The 22,311-nt window shown below is 44.5% G+C and overlaps 1 long non-coding RNA gene across 3 annotated transcripts; it reads left to right on the top strand.

The window, feature by feature from the left end:
• Positions 1-2,054: 2,054 nt before the first annotated feature.
• On the top strand, positions 2,055-20,795 carry LOC147996201 (uncharacterized). Of its 3 annotated transcripts, none has more exons than XR_015671506.1 (4): positions 2,055-2,205; positions 18,976-19,393; positions 19,537-19,692; positions 20,573-20,795. It is a non-coding gene; the product is annotated as an uncharacterized LOC147996201 (long non-coding RNA). The 3 variants fall into 3 exon arrangements; XR_015671507.1 differs by having other exon boundaries at positions 20,435-20,795; XR_015671505.1 differs by having other exon boundaries at positions 20,408-20,795.
• The last annotated feature ends 1,516 nt before the right edge of the window (positions 20,796-22,311 follow it).

The following is a 22,311-nucleotide window of genomic DNA, read 5'->3' as shown; positions in this document are numbered from 1 at the left end:
AGATACAAGAAGAATGGCATTGGGAGGTGTCTAGCCATTCCTGCCCCAGGCAAGCTAGTCTTGGGGAAGGGAGCCACTGCAAAAGTCTCTGGGTAGCTTAGCCATCTGGGTGGAGCTCAGGAAGGAAGACAGCAAGCTCTGATGGCTGTCAGGGCTACATGAGGCAATGCTTCAAGGGTTAGCCAGGCAGGTGGGCTGACAGGGCAGTAAGCAGTTCTCGGCTATCTACAAGACTCATAGAGAAGACAGATATTTCTAATCCAGGATGACTTAGAAATCCCAGAACCTAGACCAGAGAAGCCTTGGACCAGTGAAGTTGAGTCTTAGGGTTAATTTGAACTTTGCTTCTCCTGTCTCCATCTCTCAAGTGCTGGGATAACAGACATCTACTACCGTTACTGGATTTGTGCAGTTCTGGGAATGGGACTAAGAGTTTTGTGTACACTGAGCATGCATTCTACCAACAGGGCTACATTCTTAGCCCTGTCTCTAACCTTTAAGTGATTAACTACGGAAGGTGAACAAGGACACGAAGCAGGATCCACACAATCATATCAGACACAATCTCCCTTTCTTCCTGGCCTGTGCCTCTATGCGTGTACCCATGAAAAACTGGGCAGTATTTCTTCACTTCAGCTTCCTCTACAGAGTGAGCCGGTTTTCCTCTCACATCCCTGCACTGAAGAGCATTCACGAAATGCCAAGCAACCCACCACTGCCTTCTGGGAAGACACTGTGATTTTAAGTATTTGTCATCTCTAGGGCACAAGGGTTGGTTGTACCCTATACTACCTGAGCGCCCCTTTCCCCAGACCTGGTCTAAAGAGACTCTGGAGCACCTCAGTAATGAATAAGTCCTGGGTGCTGGCCACCTTCCTTGGCTGTTTTAGATTTCAGAACTGAAATAAGAGATCTAAAAGACTTTGGGAGGCAAAAAAAAAAAAAAAAAATTAAAAGCTGAATTCCGAGACACTCCCTCAGATAAAGTTTCCTTTCAAACATTTTTACCATTTCCATCAATATTTATAAAATGATTACTAGATACAGCCACATTCCTCCGGGGCTGTGCTGAGAGCACGCCCTGGCCACAGTACCTGATCACGCCACACATGCGGCTTATTGTGGGTGCAGTGATGGGGAGCTGTTTGTTGTTGAGACAAGGTCTCCCAGTTCCCAGGCCAGCCTCAACTCTGCACGTAACAGAGAATGGCTGCCTTAACGTGCTGTTTCCGCCTCCCCGGTGCTGATTGCAGCTGTGCCACTGTGTCCTGTTTCTGTGGTGCTGAAGATCGAGCCCAGGGCTTCATGCACGCTAGGCAAGCACTCTACACCTAAGCCTTACCCTCAGCTTCTAGGCCAGTTTCTTTGAAATAAGGTGAGAAGTCAGCTCCACAGAGCACAAAAGCAGCAAAATAAAGTTCTAAGCATGTGGTGACAGTTATTTATTTACTTACTTGTTAAGGGACAGGATGCTCTGTAGCCTAGCCGGCCTCAGACACAAATATTCATGCCTCGGGCTCCCGAAGGCTACAATCACTCATGTATACTATCGTGCCTGGCCCTGACTGCAGTTTCTACAGGGCCACCTTATGGCAAAGGGTGTGAAATCCTCCGTCCTACATTGACTCCTAAGCTGACCTCTTGACACCAGAGAGTCTGCTAGTGGCTATTAGACCTTCGATTTCTTCCTCAGGAGGGCACCACGGAAGCTGTAACAGACCTAGAAAGAAGCTGGACTGTCTTAGTCCCACTGTCTTAGTCAGGTTTCCATTGCCGAGAACAGACACCATGACCAAGGTAACACTTTAAAAGGACATCATTGAACTGGGGCTGGCTTATAGATTCAGAGGTTTAGTCCATTATCATCATGGCGGGAAGCATGACAGCAACCAGGCAGGTATGGTACAAGAGGAACTGAGAGTTCAACATCTTGTTCTGAAAGCAAACAGGAAGGGACTGTCTCCAGGCAACTAAAAGGAGGGTCTCAAAGCCCATGCCCACAGTGACACACTTCCTCCAAAAAGGCCACACCTCCTAATAGTGCCACTTCCCATGGGCCAAACATATTCAAACCAGCCCAAGTAGGTACAGCTGAAGGTACACCCCAGATCACTTTCTTCTGCTTTGAATGGTCCTCATGCCTTGCTTCTATCAAACTGTAACTGCTCAGACCCCGCCCTCTACCACTGAAGACTGTGCTCCCAGGTGAGTTTACCCTGCATGTCGAGATCAGAGGTATGTTATGAATGAAAATCCATTGCAGAAATTCCTGTGAGTCACTCACCTTCTAATGGCCCTGATTTCGAGGAATTTGTCAGTGTATGAAGTAGTCCTTTGGCAATCCACTGAAGGGATATACCTGGGAAATGTTGGGCATCTGAGACACAAGGGAGAGCAGCCTGGAGAGCTGACCCTTTAGATGAGTCTAGGAGGAGAGAAGAAGAAACAGTGGTCGCAGCCCTGAACAAGGAGTACGCCATCGTTTGACCTCTCAAATCTCAAGTGAAGAGAGAGAAGATCAAGGGAGAGTGGTATGTAAGTTTTCTGGAGCTGTATGATAAGAGCCCCCTAAACAGAAGCTCATATCATGCGGCCCATGTTGAGGTAACTCTCCCCTCCGGAGGGTCAAATGCGCAGACGGTGCTTTTCTTCAGAAAGATGTTCATCACTGATGGTTTACATTAGTGAGAAACTGGGAGTTCCCTGAATACTCCGAAAGCGGACAAGAGTTACATAGATGTTGCTATGTTATACACAGGAATATAACATGTCCATTAGAGAAAGCTTCCTTTACAAATATACCTTGCCACGAGAAAAGTTTTTACATAATAAAATATTCAGTTAAGGGCTGGGAAGGTGGTTTAACAGTGAAGTGCATGCCGCTCAACCACGAGAACCAGAATTCAGATCCCAGCACCCACCTAAAACAGCCGGGTGCCACAGAGCATGTCTGTAATCCCAGCACTAGGGACACAGACACATTGATCTTAGGGGCTCATTAGCTAACTGGTCTAGCCAAGTCTGCAAGTTCTGGGTTCAGTGAGAGACCCTGTCTCAAAAATGAGGCAGAGGAGCCCTTGAAGAAGACACCTGATGACTCTCAGAGACACTGATAGACACACACACACATGGACATGGACGGACACACACACACACACACACACACACACACACACACACACACACTAAAGCAAGACGTAGATTAGTATCTACAATGTGACTCAAAGTCTCCAGAATGGTAAGTGACTGACTGTAAAGCTGTCCCATTCCAAAGTTGGCTAGAGTTGGCAGGAACGCCATTTATATCTACCTGTCTCTGTGAGATGCTTTGAAAGCATGTCACCTGGATAAAAATTGTAACGGCACTTTTAATTGTTCATGCGGTCGGGCTGTGGAGTCATCTGTGTTTTAATTTGTGTCCCCGGCCTTGGTTCCACGGTCCCCACCCCTCACCCGCACTGAAGCCAGGAAGGGAGGGAGGTGTCACTAGTCAGAGAAGAAGGAAAACAACAGATTTGCAATATAACCAAAATATTTGCTTCACAAGTTTTCCTGGCTGCTGGAATCTGACTGTCTTCACACCCACAGAGAAACTGAGAAGGAAGAGTTACAGAGGAGAAAACATAGGGGATGCAAAAGGCAGGAGGGGGAATCAGGACCCTCCCTGCTCCCACTGCAGCATCTGTCCACACACAGCCAGGTCCAGGTACATTTTAGCCAAAATAAATCAACCTGTTATTTTAAAGAAGGATTTTAGCCCTTTGAAGAATTCAAGCGCACTTTGAAAGCATTCTTGTTATCCAGATGTTTAAATTCAAGTCTCTCTGATCACCTGGAAACAAAATCCAGCCCTCCTGGAAGGTTTACATTCTGTGTCACATCCTGGCTTCTATTAGGGCAGAGGCCCTCCGGTGACTTGTCACTTAGTGTGATTACTTCTCTGTTTAAGAAAGTCCACATACACGTTTATACTGGTTCCAAAATCTGTAAACATTGTGAGGAGAAACCACGCCTCTTTCTCCACTGGGAGAGACATCAGCATTTTCCAAAGGAAAGTTCTGTGAGAACTCTGGCCTCCACTGTCCCTTCTGTCCCCAGGGCCTCCTCTGCAGCCTCATTTCTTGTTTGGTTGCTTTTGTAAGGATCTTCCACTACAGGTTTATAGACCAAAAAATGATGAAGAAACAACTCAAAGGAGATACGTTCTCTCCTCATACATGTCCTTGGGATTCCTCATGCCTTCCTCCCATTCACTATGAGAACCGGAAGGGCATAAGTGGGGATGACTGAAGAAAGGCATTACTGCTCCAGTGTAACAGTATCCAAGGTCACTTGTGCGTCCTAGTTCAACTCCATGTGGTCCACATTACGTGTTATAATTGTCAGGGGGAAAAATGGCTCCATGCAAAACATTCCTAAAATTTCTAATTGAGTCTGTAAAGGGCAAAAAAGGTGTCTTACCACCTCTCCTGCCCAGTGGCATCCTAGGTAGGTTTCCTGGCGCTGCACACTGTCTATACGTCTCACTTTTAGATCCCCTCCATGACTCTCTCTAATGTCTAGCTAAAGTGAAAATCTCACCTATTTCCTTTACTTCCTTTTACTAAAATGTATTTACCTCTACTTTTTACTTGGATGTGTGTGTAAGTGTTTGGGTCCATGTTGGTGCATATGCATATATGTGTGCCAGCCTATGGAAGCCAAAAGTTGGTGCCATCTCCTGCAATTATTCTCAGTTTACTTCTCTGAGGTGGTCTCTCAGTGGACCCAGGCCTCACTGGTTTGGCTGGGCTGGCTCCCCAGTAAGTGCCAGAGATCCTCCTGCTCCACCTCACCTCACAAGCCCCCAGCACTGGGATTACAGCTGCACACCTCTGCGCCTTGCTTTTTACTTGGGTGCTGGGGATCAAACCCAGGTCCTTGCCCTTGCTTGGTGAGCACTTTACTGCCTGAGCCATCTCCCCAGGCCCTTTCTTCACCTTAACAGTGATTTGCGTCAGTTCAACCTCTCAGCCTTTTCCTTTCTTCCCGTTTTGCCTTCACTGGAGAAGAAACCAGAAGCTGACCATCAAGCATCTTCCCTTGTGGGAACTCCAGAGCAGAAAAAGGCGAAAGTTTGGTGAGAGAGAGGGGATATTTAGAAATACAAGTGCATGTGAATGCTATTGTCCCTGGGAGTCAGTAGGGACCATGGTTCTTAGAACCCTGATGCTATCACAACCTGCAAATGCTCAAGTCCCTTACACACAATTCTCTCGTATTTGTACACATCATGTGTGATACTTAAAATACTAACACCATGCAAATGATGTTTCGGTACTATTGTACTTACAATGTCAAGAAAAATAGGTGTGTATTTTTTTTTGTTCTAAATTTTTTTGTGTTTTGTGTTTTTTGTGTTTGTGTGTCGTGAACTCAGGATCTCATGGATGTAGCCAGGCAGATGCTCTAGCACTGAATTAGACCCCCTATCTTCTACTGTTCTGTTTGTTTTGAGGCAGAGTTCCACTTAGTTGCCCAGGCTAGCTATGAATCACATCGTAGCCTAGGATGGCTTTGGATTGGGATCTCCTTTCATCAGTCTCTTAAGCACCCGAGACAACAGAGCTGTACCACCATGCCCTGCTTCTTCTGAAAACTCCAGTTGGTTGACTCTGAAGCCACGCAGATCTGGAAATGACCACCTGGGCATTCACAGGCTAAGACACTGATTACGTAGGTTTGGGTTTCATCTCTGAGTTTCCTATGTGCATGGCCTCGGTCACGTGAGGAGACCACATAGCTGGAGTCCCAGGGCTTGCCAATGAGGGGGATTCTCAGTTTCGGCCTTTTGAGGCTCACCCTGTCTGTCAGTCAGCGCACCTTGAGGGGAGCTGCTGTCCTTGGTCTGTCCCTTGGAGGGCACCTCCTCCATCTTTGTGTGCCCTTTTCATGACAACAGTTCCTAACTCTCTCTGTGGTAGACTCTCTTAAGGACACACTTCTACTACACCTTTGATGTGCAGTGTTCCTCGAATGCCCAAGTGTTAAGCGGTGTTTCCCATGACATAAACAGGTCTCCTCTGCCACACACTCCTTCCATAATGTACTGTCTCCTCACAGAACAAAGCTGCAGGGCCAAGTCATCATGGACTAGTGAAGCCTATGAAGCTATGAACCAAAATAAAGAACCTTCCTTCTGAGTCCCACAGTGTTTCTTCCCCATGTCAAGGGCTCGCTTATGCTCCCTTCCCCGAGTTAGCTTTTGGTATTGGTGTGGCAAAACACCCGACAAGAGCAGCTTACAGAAGACAAGACTTATTCTGCCTCAGTTTGAAGATGCAGTTCTCTGAGGTAAGGCAGCATGGCACCAGTAGTGTTGGGTGGCTGCTGCAAAAGGTCAGCAGTGAGGAAACAGGAAGGTGGATGCTGTTGGTACTTGGCTTAATTTCTCCTTTTTAATCAGTCTAGGACCCCAGTTTGTGGGAAGATGAGGCCCACAGGATACATGGGTCTTTCCATCCATTTGAATCTCCCTGGAAAGTCAATTACAGACACTCCCAGAGGTTTGTCTTCTGTCAACGAGGTCTACCCTCACATTTCCCAAGGGTATTATTGTTGTTCACTTTTAAGTGTTCGTTATAGGAAGAGATTGCTAAGGTTTCTTTTCTCTGCATACTCAGACTGGTGTGTGTGTGTGTGTGTGTGTGTGTGTGTGTGTGTGTGTGTGTGTGTGTGTGTGTGTGTAGATGTGGCTTAAAAACAGTGAAGCTGAACTTCTCTAAAATTGGCTTCTACTTGCTAGGCCTGAATTACTCAAGTGTTCTGGTCTTTAACATCTGGTGCTTTAACGTGGAGAGGGAGGGCTCTTTGCCTATCCTGGTTCAAGGTTAGAACCCTGCCTGTCTCAGACAGAGCAGCAGTTGTTCCTTTCATATGCAAAACATCCCTAGGCACCCTAGGGTCAGCTCCCAGGCACCCAGGACTGCACCCTCACCCTACAGTCCTCTAACATTATTCCAAGTTTATTTTGAACCTGCTTACCCTGCCTCACCCAGCCCTCCTGTGAAAAAGCCACAGCTGTGGCCCTTGCCTGCTCTTCCTTCCATGTAATCAAGAATCAACTGGCCCTTTGTGTTCTGTTGCGCCTCCTGTTTTCAGGATCTGTGGCTGTGAAAACGACTGCAAAAACTCTCCTTCATATTAGTTATGTTCATGCCTAAGTGCTGTAGTGATGAATAGGTTAATCCACTCTGAGCCCTCAGTGAATATGCTGGAACCTCAGCATCTGCCGAGGAGCTCTGGAGTCCCGAATGAAAGCACACACACACACACACACACACGTAAACACACATACACACACATGTACACACATACACATACATACACACACATACACACACATGCCTGCACACACTCACACACACATGCCTGCACACACACACACACATGCCTGCACACACTCACACACATGCCTGCACACACACACACACATGCCTGCACACACACACACATATGCCTGCACACTCACACATATGCCTGCACACACACACATATATGCCTGCACACACACATATGCCTGCACACACACATGCCTGCACACACACATGCCTGCACACACACACACATGCCTGCACACACACACATGCCTGCACACACACACATGCCTGCACACACACACACATATGCCTGCACACACACACATGCCTGCACACACACATGCCTGCACACACACACACACATGCCTGCACACACACACACATGCCTGCACACACACACACACACACACACATGTCAGCTAATTTTAATATGCCTTGACTAACTCAATGGCTGGGCACTTCCGAACATCTCCTCGGCTAGCACACAATTCCCTCTGGAATTCTTGTATTAATATTTGACAAATCCATATTTTATCTCTGCTACCCCAGGTCCAATGGGGAAGCGGCCCCTTGATTCTCACATGCCTTCAGGCCTTTAAATTTCATCCTTCTGCTTCCCTGTCGCAGGTGTTCTCCTCTCAGCTCTCTCCCTCAGTCCCTTGCTCAATCAATCCAAAATTCCCGTCTCTGTCTCCCTGCCCAGCCATTGTGTGTATGCTAAATTTTTATTACCAATCAGAGCCTTCTGGGAGCAGGGACCCTCAGCATTTGGAAGGGCAGCTTTTGGGAGCCAAATTAAGACAAAGAATTAAAACCATTTACCAACAATATGCCTTACCATTACCTACTAGAAACAAATCCCAGCCCCCTAAACCTGAGCTACACAGAGATAACTATGCAAGGATCCACACCTTGTTCTCAGCCCTGTAAGAGGGAACCTGTTTCTTGCAAGCCTGGAAATCACTGTGAAACTGGAGTAAAGCACATCTCTAGCCCAGACACTCTGTTAAGTGGCTCGTAAATAAAATAGGACTGTAGCAAGGGACATAATACTGTTAATGTTACTGCTGCTACTGGTGTGTGTGTGTGTGTGTGTGTTCTTCTATAGCTCCCAAGCTGACTTCAAATTCTATGCATCCAGAGATGACTGTGAACTTCTCCAGTTTCTGCTTCTACACTCTTAGTGCTTAGTATGACAATTATGTGCCACTGTGCCCAGTTTACATAGGGCTGGGCATTGAACCCAGGGTCTCCTGTGTGACAGGCAAGCATTTTACCAACCTAGCAACATCCACAGTTTCCTTTTTAAATACATCTTTCTCAGGCCTGCAAAATGTCTCAACAGATAAATGTGTTTGCCAAAGAGCCCAACAATCTGAGTTTGGCCTCCAGAACCCACATGGTGGGAGGAAAGAACCAAATCCCAAGTAGTACACACACACACGCGCGCGCACACACACACACACACACACACACATACACACACATACACACACATACACACACATACACACACACACATACACACACATACACACACATACACACACACATACACACACATACACACACATACACACACACATACACACACATACACACACATACACACACATACACACACATACACACATACATACCACACATACACACACACATACACACATACATACACACACATACACACACACACACACAATTTTTTTTTCTCTAGTCACTCCCTGGCCACTTTTCCCCCAGCATGCTCTTTTGAATCATGGGTTAGAGAGCCAGGTCAGTCTTTCATTTTGAGGCGTTTATAACTGGCTCTCCACGTGAACACACACAGGGACACACCCATGTTCACACATGCTTGCACGCATGCATGTATACACAAGTGCCACAAAATGTACATTTTTTATGCAGCAAGTATGGGATGGGATCTGAGATCCCGCATTTGTAACAACACAACTGACTTCTGAGCAGTAAGAGCCTGGCTACCCCACAGAGACCTTGGCTCAGAGGGGAAACTAAAAACACGGGCTCATTAGCTGGGGCCAACAGTGAGCATTTCTGCTGAGCGCTATCATCAGCCCCAGCAGTGTGAGTTACATCAAAATATTATCTTAAATTTCAGTCTATTTTCAACCTTTTTTTCTTAGAAAACAAAATATTTGAAAATATCTCTATGTTATTATTTTTTTCATGAATAGATATTATGGTTTTACATTCTTAGCCAAGTGTTTGGTTAGGTACCAAACTTATTCATGGGGAACACAGTAGAGGGAAACGGTCTCTTCTAATGTGGGCATTGGCGGAGAGGGGAGACCACAATTCAGAGCCAGATGACTGAAGAGCCGGCCTCTGTCTGGATAGTTCCCAAAATACCACCTTGCTTAATGTTTTTCAGACTGTTTGGAGAGCCTGGGTACTTGGAAATCATGGTGTTTCTTTGCAAGTCGCAGCAGGAGAAAAGTTGATATGTTTATGTAATGTTCAGAAATGCAATTTCCCTTGCAGAAATTGGCCTCTAATAAGCAAATGCAGCATTAAAAACTCCCCAAGACCTTTTGGAAATGAGCTCCAGTTTCATTGTTGGTAAAGAGAATGAGAAATCTCTCCCCTTCCCAGGAGACCACTGCCGAAGCCTTTTTCTTTTGGTCTGTGCACCCATCTCTAAAGTCTCCAGGGTGGTAACCATGGATCTGCTGCTACTGACCCCATTTACTTAGTACCTGTTCTGCACCAGGTACCATTTTAAGGCTTTGCAAGCACCCCATTGAACACGACAATTCGGCTGGACAGGTGTTAGGACTTCTGTGCTAAGGACGAGGAATGCTTAGTGGTTCCCTGGTGGAGCACCTTGGAAGAACCCATTCTTCACTCCTCTTTCAGTGGATCACTCACCGGCCCACTCTTCCTTGCTACAAGTTAGCTTTCTTTGCCAAGAAGTGGGCTTGTGACTTTTGATCACATGGCCCTACCAGCAACTTTTTCTTATAATTTAGACAATACTTTATTATATAGATATGCTTTTACATATTTATAGCACTGAGTAACTCCCATGTAAATGGAAAAAAATTAATAACTTCTGTTTCTAGGCCATTCTAGTTTTCTTTCTGTTACTGTGACAAACACCATGACTAAAAGCAAGTTGGGGGAGAAACAAGTTTATTTCAAGGGAAGCCAAGGTAGGAACTTGAGGCAGAAGCTTAAGGCGGAAGCCTTGGAGGCATACTCTTTACTGGCTTGCTTCAGGCTGGCCATCTACCTTTCTTAGACAGCCCAAGCCCGCCTGCCTATGGATGGTACTGCCCACAGTGGACTGGGCCCTCCTATATCAATCAGCAATCAAGAAAATTCCCCCATAGACATACCCAAGGGGAATCTGTTAGAAGCTGTTCTGCAGTTGAGTATCCCTTTGCCTAGGTATGTCAAGCTGATAACAAGATTAGCCATCACATAAACCACTGGCTTTAAACCTTTCTATTGCCATGTCACTTTAATATAGTTCCTTGTACTGTGGTGACTGCCAACCATAAAATTATTTTTGTTGCCATTTCATAGCTGTAATTTTGCTACAGTTATGAATTGTAATGTAAAAATGTGTGTTTTCTAATGGTCTTAGGAAACCTTTGTGAAGGGGTCATTTGACCCTCAAAAGGGTCATGACCTACAGGTTGAGAACCACTGACATAGACCATTGTGCCTGTTGATTTCTGTACAATGATACTTAATATGGTAAACTGAGACACTTTTTGCCAAAGTTGACAACATAGCTAAAGTTTCCAAAAAAAATTAATCATATACATATGTGAATTAATATATATTAATACTTATATTAAAAGACTAATAGTATTTTATACATCAACAGCGATTTTCTGTGTCATGACCTTTTGAGGATCCAATGACAGCTACAGACCCTTGAGTAGAAGAATGCACAAAAGCAAACACAACATTTATCATCCAACTTCAAGGGGTTGTGGACCCCTAAGAAGAGAACATCCATGCCCCAGGCTTTTCTTGGCTTCAGCTAAACTTGACCTCCTCTCTCCTGCACTGACCTGAGATGTTTCCCTTAGCTGATTTCCTGAACATTTTATTTTTCAAACATTTATATTGATGAAAAGATTAAATGAACCTTAAGTATAAAAAATATTCCTTGACATCAGGGAGCCTATAGTACTTCCAATCTTTTTAACATCCATCATCAAAGAGACCATCTTTCTATTATTAATAAATAATTGGGGCCAGTGAAATGGTTTGGAGGGTAAAGGTGCTTGCTGCCAAGACTGACAACCTGAGTTCAATCCTGGGAACCCACATGGTGGAAGGAAAGAACTGACTGACTCCTGAAAGTTGTCATCTGACCTCCACACATGGGATATACATGTATTTATATATGCCCACGCACACCCACATAAATAAGTAGACTAACATAATAAATAAAAAACAGTTTAAGTTCAGATTAGTAACTCAGAGAATTCTTCTATTTCTCTGGTGACTGGACAAAAATGAGATATGTAAGTCAGGCTGTACTGCCTCATACCTTTAGTCCTAGGGAAGCAGAAACAAGCAGGTCTCTGAGTTCGAGGCCAGCCTGGTCTACAGAGTGAGTTCCAGGACATCCAGTGCTACACAGAGAAACTCTGAAACTCTGTCTCAAAAAACCAGAGAGAGGGGAGGAGGATGGAGAGGGGGAGGGAGAGGGAGAGGAAGAGGGGGAGGGGGAGGGAGGGAAGGAGGGAGGAAGGAAGAGAGAGAGAGAGAGCGCGCAAAACATAGTATAGCTTCCTCGTGGTTTCTTGAAGGTAAGAAAGAGGAGTTTGGTCATTTACATAACCAGAAAAAAGTGGGAGTTAGGAAAGATAGACAGGTGAGAAAGAGATCAGATGTTGCCATTTGGAATGATTGATACCTTCTAGACTCATGCACTCTTACTGGCTATAGTAAGGTCCATGTGGGAGGAGGACATAAGAGGACTGAGATTTCCATGTCAGCCTGGATTCCACAGAAAGACCTTGTGGAAAGGAAGAGAGGGAGGGAGGAAGGAAGCTATATATGTAGCACACTGACGGAGCACATGCCCTGGTATTACACAGAAGGCCTGAGTTTGAACACTAACATCTCAGAGGAAAAGAAAGGAAAACCTCTCAGGCTCTCCCGGCTGACTAAATCTGAGTTGAGATGGAACAGCCTAGCCAGTGTGGTGTCTAGCCAGTGTGGTGTCTAGCCAGTGTGGTGCCAAATGCCTGTAATCCTAGAAGGCAGAGACAGAAGGATCACTACAATAGGAGTGCATCCTTGTCTCCATGGTGACTTCCAGACCATCAGGGGCTGTGTAGTGAGATTCCATTTAAAACAACAACAACAACAACAATTGGGCTGGAGAGAAGGCTCTGCAATTTAAAGCAGTGGCTGCTCTTCCAGAGGACCCAGGTTCACATTTGTAACATGCACATGACAGCTAGCAAACAGCCATCATTCCAGTTCCGGGAGATCTAATGCCCTTTTTGGTCTGCTGAGGCATTGAACGCATGTGGTAATGAGACATACACACATGTAAATCACATACACGAATAAAATGTAAAATATAAATTTCAAAAATAGTTCAAAAATAAACAAGGCCTTTGTTTTTTCATGAATGAAATTTTTGGTGGGGTGTTTTAATTTTTAGAGCAGTTTTACTTTCACAACCAAATTGAGCAGAAAGTACAGCAATTTCCCAAAGAGTGCCTACCACACCTGTCCACGGCCTTCCAATCAGCACTACCCCACACCAAACTATTCATTAGAATTGATGGACTTTCCATGACATGAGTGTTGCCCAAAGTTCTTGCTTCGCATCAGGGCTAACTTGTGTTCTTATCCCTTGGTACTATGGCTAATCTTGGTTGTCAGCTTGACATACCTGAGATGAAACTTCAGTTCCAAAGTTGCCGCCATCAGATTGGCCTGGGGGCACTTTTGACTGTTAACTCATATAGGAGGTCTACGGACTACTGTGGGTGGTACCATCCTACGCAAGTGCTCCTGGGCTGAATATGAGCCTGAGAAGGAAACCACAAAGCAATCTTCCTATGATGTCTTTGCTTCAGTTCCTGCCTTCAGGTTCCTGTTTGAAGCTCCTGTCCTGATTACCTTTCCATCAGGGATGGACTGTAAGATTAAAGTAACCTTTTCCTGCCCCAACTTGCCTTTTCTCAGTGTTTTTTATCATAGCAGCAGAGAAGCAAACTAGACATACGGACTCTGACAAATGTACCACGATGTGAATCTACCATCCTAGTGTCCAAAGAATGCTTTCAAGGTCCTAAACACCTATGTGTTCCACCTCGTTGTCTTTTCTCTCCTTAGAGACACGGGGCAAGCACAAGTCTGTCTTTTCTACACAGATTTCCTTTTCCAGAATGTCAGAGTCATAAAAAACACAGTCTACACACTGACTGACTTCTTCCTGTTAGTAAATGGATTTGAGTTTATGCTAAGCCTTTTCTCAGCTAAGTTATAAGTTCACAGTTATAAGTTAATAGTTCACAGTCTAACACGTTAGCTCTATGATTTATTTATCTATTAAAGACACATGATTTCTTCTACATTGGCAAGGATGAATAACACTGCTACATACATCTGTGTGGAAGATTTTGCTTAGAAAGCATTTTTGGATCACTTGGGAAAACAGAGAGAGCAAGAGGAGGTCAGGAAGACGGATAGAGAGACCAACAGGAAGTAGAAGGGAGGGACATACCCTTTGCCTTTGGGCTGTTGGCTGTGGAGGAAGGTTTGCTAGGTGCTTTCTCTGACTCTCTGAGCTAAAGAAAGAGAGGTTTTCATTCTAGCTTCTGGCTCCCAAGTCTTTATTGGTAAAATCGAGCAATTGAGATGTGGTTTAAAACAAGAGTCAATTCTAAGTTGTAACAGAAGTAAGCTTAGAGCCCGATGGGCTGTTTATGCTCGGTTCTCTGGGAAATGCACCGGAAGCTCTTCCTGAGATGTGAGAAATTGGGCTGGGAACTGAGGGAGGAAGCTGTTACACATTGCAAGTGTCTGCACTGTGCCAAACATTGCTGTCCATACCACCAGGCCTTGTGCGGCAGACAGAGCAGAAGTCATCAACACTCAGGACTCTGCTCTGTAATGTTTGCAGTCTCTTTTCCCTCCCTGTGGAGATGAGTGTGTATCTGGTTCATGCCAGACTCTGAGAAAATAGTAAAGGGCTTAAGCTTTACAGATGCTGTTTTCATAAAGTGTTTGTTTTACTTACTGCTAAGACCACTTGTCCAAGTGAACCATTTGGGTTGCAATCTTATTAAAGGACTTTTAAAACGCAAAGACAAAATGTTTTGACAATCTATAGCTGTGGGTGGCCAAACATAATGAGCTTCCTCTTTGTGATAGAAAGGAAAGAAAGTTAAGTTCAGGGCATCTTTCCCAGCCCTAACACTGACCCCACAAAGCGACTGTTGTCCTTCCCTCCAAAGCCCTTTGATTTTATTCAACAGAAAATAAAAATGCAGATAACCTGAAAGGGTTTTAAATGATAGGATGGTTATGCTCACGTTGTAGATAACAGATATTTACAATAAACTATTTTATCAAAAGAATTCCTTTTGATCCTAGTGTCTTTAATCACGAATGCTAATAGGACAGTGCAGGAGAGGGGAGAAAGTCCCTCCAAATGTCAGCGCTGTACAGTGTAGGTTAAGGAATAATGCAAGTTATTCTCTTGGCAGAGAGAAGTCTTCATGTATTTCCTTTTCTATTTTCGAATGCATATTACATTCATGTAGTTCAGAATTCCAACAGTACAAAAGAAGGGAAAGAAAACAGTTTGTTCTCATATGTGCCCTCCCCCAGCTACTTCTCCTGGGGTTAATCAGAGGTTTTTCTGTTTTGTTAGATGTATATTATATGTGATAAGCAACATATATATTTTAAGTGTGTGCGTGTGTGTGTGTGTGTGTGTGTGTTAGGGGGTGGGGGAGAGGAAGGGGAGGGAGTGGAGCAGGGGGAGGGGGAGGGAGAAGCAGAGGGAGAGGGAGAGAAATCAGGGGACATCTCAGGATCCAGGTCTCCCACATTTTTTGGTTCTTTTTTTTTTTTTTTTTTTTTTCGGAGCTGGGGACCGAACCCAGGGCCTTGCGCTTCCTAGGTAAGCGCTCTACCACTGAGCTAAATCCCCAGCCCATCCCACATTTTTGACGCAGTCTCTCTTGTTGCATTTGTTCCTGGGTTGTAGACTGCAGGATACTTGACCCTCTCTCTGCCTCCTATGTCCAGGCAGGAGAGCTAGAATTACAGACATTTTCCATGGCATTCCAATGGGCTTTTGACATGGATTCCAGAGACCAAACTCAGATCATCAGATTATTACTGCAAGTGCTTTGTTAGGCCAGACTATACCCAGGTAGCAGCACCCACAGACCAGACCCCCTCATCTCTTTCACATACACTGCCAGGCCCCCGACTGAGAGCTGTGTTCAAGAATCTAACCATCTTCCAGATACTCTGATTTCCAACTCGGGAAAGTAAGTTTACAGGCTCAGACACATCAAGGGGCTGCTGCTACTGGTCACATATTTTGCTCTCTGACCCCTTTCCCCACTGACTTTTGGGGAGACCTAGCTGCAGGCCCCTGCTGAAACCTTTCTCAGAAACCTACAGAGGGGCTCTGCCACATGGGCCCAATTCCCCTCAGACCCACTGCGATACTGTCCTTGTTCTGATAAATGTCTTACCCAAACAGTCTGTTTCGGTGTCCCTCTTAAATGTTGAATCTGAGAGACTAGAACGGAGGCAACGGAGGCCAGGGACAGGTAGGACCTTGGTCAGAATTGCTTCACCTTGATGCCTCAGGCCCTGGATTTAAATATTACTTTGAGAACAAACACAGAGACCTGTGACTGGACAGTGTGCAGAGCCCGAGGCTTTGAAATGCTCAGTCCTCAATGGGACGTCTTCATAAAACCCATTTATCTCAGGGTTCAGGGAGCTGTGCAGAAGAGGAGGTGGAAAAATTGTAAGAGTCAGATGGGTGGTCATCTTCAAGGAAATGGGGTCTTCCAAACCCAGCAGGATCGATGTTCATGTGAACTCGCGGAGATGGACGCAGCATGTACGGGTCCTGCACAGGTCCAAACCAGACGGGGTCCCAGCACTGAGATGAGAAGTGGACACTAGCTTCCGTCTCCAACCAAGAGGATGTCCCAAATTGATAACCACTCAAAAAGGAAAACTTAGTTGCCACCAAAGGAGTCTCACTGGGTGTATTAAGCACATCTAAGGACAGGTCCTGTGCCAGCTATGCAACATGGCCCACACAAAATGAACCCAGTGACATTTTTGTCAATGTTTTGCCTCATAGTGCTTTGTTCGGGCATTTTTTTTTGTCTTACTGGCCTTGTGCATGTATATTATGATTTTCAATTTTGTTTTTTGTTTTTTTTTTTTGGTTCTTTTTTTCGGAGCTGGGGACCGAACCCCGGGCCTTGCGCTTCCTAGGTAAGCGCTCTACCACTGAGCTAAATCCCCAGCCCCTCAATTTTGTATTTTTATGGATCTTGGTTTTGTGCATTGTGCATGCCTCTTTGTGATTTCTTTGTTATTTTTCTTCATTTAAAAAAAATCTGGTTTATTTACTTTATCTTCCTGTTTGCTTTCTAAAAAGAAAGAGAAAGATGTGGAGTTGGGTGGTTGGGGAAAGGGTGGGCAGGCTCTGAGTGGGGTGTGGCTGGGCAGGTTCTGAGTGGGGAGAGGGTGGGCAGGCTCTGAGTGGGGAGAGGCTGGGCAGGCTCTGAGTGGGGAGAGGGTGGGCAGGCTCTGAGCAGAGTTGGGGAGGGAAAACCATGATCACAATATATTGTATGAAAAATTTTATTTTCAATAAAATAGAAACAAAAAATTATATTTTATGGTGTGTGTGTGTGTGCATGTGTGTGTGTGTGCGTGTGTGTGTACATACCACGGTAGGTGTAGCATGGCACATGTATGGAGGCCAGAGGTCAACCCAAAGAAGTCAGCTGTCACCATGTGGGTACCAACAATGGAATTCCAAAGCTTGGCTACACATGCTTTCACCCAATGAGCGATGTCACACACTCTTGCCCTGTTTAAACCTAAGCCTCATGTCAGCAACCTGAAATGAAGTTGGAGGTCACTGGAGCCCTTTATCGGTTCCTCTTCCCACTGTAGCATCATCCAATAAATCTCCTGTGTCACCGTTCTAGAAGCCATGACCCCTTCAGGGGCAGGAAGAGGCTGTCAGATCTGGAACTGAAGTTACAAGACAAGAGCTGAGATGTGGTTGCTGGGAATCCAACCTGGTTCCTCTGGAAGAGCAGGCAGTGCTCTTATCTGTTGAGCCACCTCTCCAGCCCTTAAACGCCAATTATTTTAAAGAAACTGGAATGAATATGATTGTTACTTATAGCATCAAAACTTTAGAAACGATATAAATGTTTAATGTAAGGAATTAATGTGGTAAACTACAGCACGTTAATAAATGGATATCATCAGCTATAAAATATACTTACAGACATAAAAGTCTATTCTCCATACATCCATAATCCTTGAAAAGGTGCCCATCTATTTTAAAAAGCTAGAAGAATGAATTTTGAATATTTTCAGAGTAAAGCAATGATAAATGTTTGCAGTGGCTGATACATTTATCCATGTTTAAACATTATGTAAACATATTGAAATAGCACATGATACCTCATAAATATGTATAATATATTCTATATATCAGTTAAAAATAAACTTACTTTAAAAAGAAAAATACATATAGCTTCATTTCTCAACACCCATGGGCTCCAGAACTTCGCGGTTACCAAAATACACAAACACTCAAGTCCCTTGCAAACGCTGATCAATTCAAAGTCAGGAACTGAAAAGGCTCGTGGGGGGAGGGGTCCTTGGGATTACGGTCAGTAGTGCAGTAAGTTTTCACAGGACAGCACATGCAACCTCATGGCCTGTCAGGACAAAGCAATAAAAAAAAATAATAATCCCCCTGTAAGAAATACCTTCTGCAAGTGCGGGAGATTGGAGCTGAGTGGCAGGGTTCATGTGATCAAGAGGAAATTTTTAAAAATGTACATGTGTTATAAAAATGTTCATGAGCCCATAGTCTGACAACCTCTTGGTGTATATAGGGCTTGATTCTCTGGTAACCAAAATTCGCACTCCTGCGCAGCAGCAGGCTCTGTGCCTAGCCGTGCTCAGTGAGGCTCCTTCTGGAAAACTGTTTCAGGTTTCTGCTCACCATAGTTTTTCCTTTCTTTCCACACACACCTTCCCAATAAATTACGTCCTCTCTAAATCACTAACAATACCCAGTACAATCTAAGTCGTGAGCAATAGCTGCTTTCTGTACTGCTTAGGGACTGATGACAAGAATGAATTCTGCACAGATTACACAGCCAATAAGTTACTGTTTTAAAAGCTATTTTCTACCCATGGTAGATGTAGAGAGCCAACTGGGCAGCAGAAAGACTCAATCTGTACTTGTTTTAGTGGACTAGAAATGGCGAATGCCCACTCAGGCTCGCCATGTGCAGAAGCCCTTTGCCACAAGTGTATCTCATTAACACTTACATCCCATAAACCAAAAGTACAATAACTTTCGATTTGTCCCCAGAACCTCAAGCCCAGCACAACTAAAGCAGCTAAGCAGCTTGTATCTGACGCATTGTGAGGAAAGAGAAGAGCCAAGTCGTTCACCAGATCCAGAACCAAAGACTTAGCCAGATGAGAGAGTACCTACCCACGTGCATGAACCCCAGAAACAAAATGGAGTTCAGTGTCGAATAGGACGATGTATGCAGCATGGGAAGAAATAACCTTCAGGGGAGAATCAAGAAAGTGGATACGTGGGGGCGCTGTCAGCATTGCAAGGATTTAGTTCCAACAACCTAATGAAGAGAATTGAAGCCACCGGTGAGGAAAAATTTAAAGTGGTCCTGGAGAAGTCAGAACAAATTGCCTGAGGGGTCAAAACAAATCCCCAAATTTATAGACATCCTCCTGCCTCTGCCTCCTGAGTGCTTCAATCAAAGGTGTGTACCACTCAGATTTTTCAAGACAAGTCTATATAGTGCTTGCATATCTGAACCTGAAGTAGTTAAGGAGGTTTTAGCTTCAATGACTGCTTAGGATGCCTTTTATTTAATCAGTAGTTTGTGTTTTGTTTTCGAGACAGAGTATCACATGGCCCAGACTGGCTTCATATAAACTGAGGGTGACCTTGAACTTGTTACCTTCTGCCTCCACCTCCTGCCAAGTGCCAGGGTTCCAGGGGTAAGCCACCATGCTGAGGACACTGGGCAGGGCTTTGTGCTTGTGAGCACAGCATCAGGTAAGCTGTATCTTCATCCTGTAGGATGTCTTTAAAGGTGTCTCTCCTTATGCATTTCAAATTACAAAGAAACATTCAAATACAGAACAAAATGAGGCTCCTTTTTTATAAGACAGAACAGAGTCTTCCCTCAACCCCCTCCCCCAAATCCCAACATTCAACTTTACATATTGGATGAATTATGTAGAATAGATAACCCCATTTTATAAGTTTGTTTTCTATGATATCTGTTTTTAGGCAAACTGTCACATTATTTTACCAAGCACGTGACTTCATGTTTAAGTACACAAATACAGCATAAACTTGGATATCTGTGTATAAACATATCTAAAACATATTTCAAGGCCTACAAGCACCATGCTTTCCAAAGGACAATAAACACAATTTTCCACTCGCTGCATAATGACCTGAGGCCTTGTACAAACTAAAATAAACTGCACTAATTTTTCAGTTGTGTGCTAAGACCTTAAGTTCACCACAAAAGGATTTCCAAACCGACTTGGCACATAAGCTGATGGCTGAGTGAAGGCACAATTGGGGATTGTTCTGCGGCTGGAGGGAGTGGGAAGGCGCACCCTGACCTTCTGTGCTGAAGGGTTCCTTTTCATCTGGTTTCAATTCCCTTGTTTGTGCACCTTGCCATATTTATTATTGAATTCCTGTTTTTTCTTCTTGTTGTTTCATGTTCCATGTTCCAATGATTTATGAGAAATAGCTGGTCTAGATGTTATCTTTGGCACAGAGAGCGCCCAGAGCCCCTTAAGGAGTCTGAGAGAACAAATGTGTTGAAGCTTCATGATATCCAGGCGGAGCAGATGTCCGTCAATGCCTGAACGCCGCCAGCAGCAGCCTCCTTATGATGATGGATTTTTCTTCCTAGATGCAGCAAAGCGCAGCTGCATTCAGAGATCATGTGCATCCCCTCACTTCGCTGCTGCCCCTTGTGAGACGATAGGACTTGGTGCTTAAACAACCCTAGAGAAGAAATGCCCAAAGATCAACCCCTCGGCCCCCAGTAACTGAGGATGATTGGGATGTCTTCAGCACTGCCATATTTGATTGACTAAGAAATAAAATAGGCTACTGATATTGTGCTTATTTTACTTTATTGTATTATTTTATTTTATTATTTTTGAACTGCTGACTCATCATGTCGCCGTACCTGGTCACAAACTCCTGGGCTCAAAAGGACTTTTCTGCTCAGCCTCCCAAGTAGCTGAGACTACAGGCAGGAGTTACTGTGCCCAGCTCGGTTAGTTTTTAATCGCCATGTTGGAATAGATGTGACCTGCCTTGGTGGAGTAGGTGTGGCCTTGTCGGAGGAAGTGTGTCACTGTGGGGGTGGGGCTTTGAGGCCCTCCTCCTAGCTGCCTGGAGATAGTAGAACTCTCAGCTCCTCCAATACCATTCCTGCCTGGACACTGCCATGCTCCCTGCCACGATGATAATGGACTGAACCTATGAATCTATAAGTCAGACCCAATTAAATGTTGTCCTTTATAAGAGTTGCCATGGTCATGGTGTCTCTTCACAGTAATGCAAACCCTAACTGAGACAGGAAAGAAGGCTTTTTGGAGGTAACCATGGTGACCAGTTAGTTTTCTTTTGTTTAGCTGAGTGAAAACTAATTGACCAGTTAAGTGTGCTTGAGAAAATTCATCTAATTAGATGGATTTTATAGGCTAATCAAAATAGTCAGGGACTTTCTGCTGGACTTCTCCACTAGAGGGGGCTAAACAATGCCATGTAAAACATCGCCCCCAATTAACAAAAATATTAATTTAACAGCAACAAGAAATGAGTGGGCATGATTGCCCGCATCTTTAATCCTAGCAGTGACAGAAGCAGGCAGATCTCTGTGAGTTCAAGGCCACCCTGATCCACATAGTAAGTTCCAGGCCAGACAAGGCGGTACAGTGAGACCCTGCCTCCAACACGAAGCAAACACTACTTCACTGAGTTGTATCTAGAGTTTGTGTTCATCTTTCTGTGATTAAACTCATCAAAACATGTCAGGCACCCTAAAGTAGACATATGTACAGATTCCTTAGTAACAGCGATGCTTTGTGACAATGCAAATATGACTTAATAATTTTTTATTCTATTCTTGGAGGTGCTGGGGTGGAATCCAGAGCTTCAGAACTCCTAGGCAAATATCACGGAGCTACTCTCCTACTGGAATTTAGCGATATGTGTCAATATATCAAGTCCCAATTATTTTAAGTTATATTTTCATTCATTTCTATCTTATGCCTCTGGCAGAAGAGCAACCCAGGGTGAATACAGCCCGAGAAAAGGTGGAGGGACACTACACACTAAAACAAACAGGACAGCAGAAGTTCAAATACATAATTCACATAATACACAGTCAAAATACAAATTCATAATAGTGAAGGGACTAACATCCTATTGTTTCATGACAGTAGGTAACAAAACTGATGGTTTTCTCTCCTTGGCCACACACACGTGTCAGCCCTGATTGTCTGAAGCAGTTAATTTCTTTCTGTATAGCGAAACAGATGATCTGAAGGACCTAAGTGCAGAACATTTTAAGGGGTCCATGTGGGACGCTGAAGAGACAGCAGTTAAGAGCACCGGCTATTCTTCCAGAGGACCTGG

This window comes from Rattus norvegicus, chromosome 2, assembly GCF_021556685.1.
Source record: "Rattus norvegicus strain SHRSP/BbbUtx chromosome 2, alternate assembly SHRSP_T2T, whole genome shotgun sequence".
Taxonomy (NCBI): domain Eukaryota; kingdom Metazoa; phylum Chordata; class Mammalia; order Rodentia; family Muridae; genus Rattus; species Rattus norvegicus.
Note: the sequence above shows the minus strand (reverse complement) of the source record. Positions and strands in the feature narration are given on the sequence as shown.